This window comes from Nomia melanderi, unplaced genomic scaffold (assembly GCF_051020985.1).
Source record: "Nomia melanderi isolate GNS246 unplaced genomic scaffold, iyNomMela1 scaffold0407, whole genome shotgun sequence".
Classification (NCBI taxonomy): domain Eukaryota; kingdom Metazoa; phylum Arthropoda; class Insecta; order Hymenoptera; family Halictidae; genus Nomia; species Nomia melanderi.
The window spans coordinates 7,501-10,045 of NW_027475522.1; the positions used below are offsets into that span (position 1 = coordinate 7,501).

Genomic DNA, 2,545 nt, shown 5'->3' on the forward strand with positions numbered 1-2,545 from the left:
CTCCCGAAAGAGAGTATATGGTGATTCTTTTTATATATATATATTTCGAAATTCAACTGAACGTGCGGAAGCGCACGGTGGTGGTCCAGCGAGGACACGCGACGACGGGGAATAAGAACTATTCGACCCGTTACGAATACGCATGCTCGTCCCGCACGATTTTAACACACACCGTGTTTTTCTCCAGTCGTCAAAGCGTTCGTGCGTCGAATTCGAAAAATAAAAAAAAGAAATACACCTTTTCTCTCTCTCTCGGGGTAAAAAGAGTCGATGTGTATTGTGTATAAAGGTTCTGCTGCGAGAAGTCTCGTTTTGCCGTGTGTTTCGGTAACGACGATCCTCCGAAACGTACATCTCATTCGTAAGAGAGGAAGAAAACAATCTCCCTGGGGCCAGTCGGTAATATACCGACATACGACGTGTCGTGCACATCCGTCTCACGCACGGTATACAAAATATGAATAAAACGTGTGTAGTCTCTCTCTCTCTCGACTTCTTAATATTTTCTTTCACCTCTGACGCATCATTTCAGGTGACGTCGGGAGCGCGGGAAAAAAAATTTTTCTAAACACACGAAACCGTTCATCTCACGAACAGCCGAAAAAGTTGTCGCTCAGATCCATATCGCAGTGGAGCGGTATCCGCGGGCGGTCGTAATTGAACGACGCACGACGCCGCGAACACTCACGCGAGTCCATACAAACGATTCCGATCGTTTTGCAACAACTAGAACGTACACTGTCCGTGAAATTCACAGAATTTTCGCGTGTCCGCGACAAACGCCGACGAGACACCCATCGTTCGCTCGTACGTAGCATCCTTCTCTTAACCCGACTCAGAAACGTTCTTTGCGCCCTTCGGTAAAAAAACGTTCGATCCGAAGAGGTGAACGACGGCGGGGATTTGACAGAGCTACGCAAGCAGTGTATGGTACGTAAACGACCCTCAGCCAGGCGTGGTCCAGGAATTGTATCCGTGGACCGCAATGTGCGTTCGAAATGTCGATGTTCATGTGTCCTGCAGTTCACACGTTGACGCGCAATTAGCTGCGTTCTTCATCGACCCACGAGCCAAGTGATCCACCGTTCAGGGTAATCGTATAAATTTTATATTTCACATATATAATTTTATTCTCATTTGTTCGACCTAATATCTCTCTTCTTTCAAAGAGAAGATAAAAGTTGATACCTGAATCTCCGACCAGCGCGCGAAGGAGATTCAGGCGTCGCCTTGGAGACGACACCGAAGCCTTCGAGACGAAAAACGTTCAAGTAATATGTATATATTTCTCGACGTTCCGGGCGTATAGTGCATTCAAAAACCCGCGAAAGACGCAGAAGACTCGCACGCGTGGAAACGACGGGGATATATTTTGTATCCTACCCGATACTGAATCCATCGCGTGCAGTCGACCCTCGCGTTCTTCCGATCAGACGCATCTATTGTTGCGCGCATGTTTTCGCGTCGCATCGCGCGAAACGTTGCACGAATCGTACCGATCGATCGATTGAAAGCAAATAATGAAAAAAGACTTCACAGCTGGCTCTTTGCCGGTCATTCGTCCCATGTTATCTCTTGCCGCGAAATTGGCGCGCAAGAGTTGGGTGTCAGACGCGCGGCTTTAAAACGAGCTTCACGGCCGGTCCCTTCGTTACCGCTTTCGTTCTTTCTCTCGGAACGACCATGAACGAACACGACGAGCGACGCTACGGCATACACACGTCCACGGATTCGATTAAAAAAACAGACTTCACAGCTGGCTCTTTGCCGGTCATTCGTCCCATATTATCTCTTGCCGCGAAATTGGCGCGCAAGAGTTGGGTGTCAGACGCACGGCTTTAAAACGAGCTTCACGGCGGTCCTCTCAATTCCGTGTACGGTACACGCAAGATGCGGGTTCCACTTCCAGACTACCCGGTCCCTTCTCTCTACGAGAATCGATAGTAGAAGAACGGCTCGAAAACGCGTCTCAGAGACTAGGGGAAAAGAAGCGGTATGCGAGCGAAACGAAAACGCATTATGGAAACGTCGCGAAACAATGTTCGACGGTTGCTCGGTTCCAATCGTGCGGCCGTTTCAATTTCTCGTGCGCTTCACCGTCCTCCGTAACTCTGGCCGATCGCGTATACCGAAGAGCCGACACGCGCAAAAACCACAGGCATTGTATACTGTATATATATATGTTACAGTCACAGCCTTCGCGCGTTTTACTCTCCGACGCGGGGTTTCCACGACGAAAGAGAGACAGTTTCGTGGCGGGTGACTCGGCCGAATCGCTACGACGGGTATTTCTATTATAGAACGAATCATCGCCACCCTTTACCAGTGCCCGACGAAGGAATCACAAGGTCATCTGGAGTTTACAATGCCAGCGACGGTAATTCCAACGAAGACCCGATAAGTCAACTCATCGTTCTATTTCTCCCCGTACAGAAAAGCGAATCGACGCTAACGCACCTCGCGCAAGCACGAACGTTCTCTTCGCGTGGATCATCCCATCGTCGAAAGATGTAAAGACGCATTGGAGATCGTGGTCTCTGGCGGG

At 49.3% G+C, this 2,545-nt stretch overlaps 1 non-coding gene across 1 annotated transcript; it reads right to left on the reverse strand.

Moving 5' to 3' along the window:
* Positions 1-939: 939 nt before the first annotated feature.
* LOC143176174 (5.8S ribosomal RNA) lies at positions 940-1,094 on the reverse strand. Its single transcript, XR_013000760.1, has one exon. It is a non-coding gene; the product is annotated as a 5.8S ribosomal RNA (ribosomal RNA).
* Between the last annotated feature and the right edge of the window lie 1,451 nt (positions 1,095-2,545).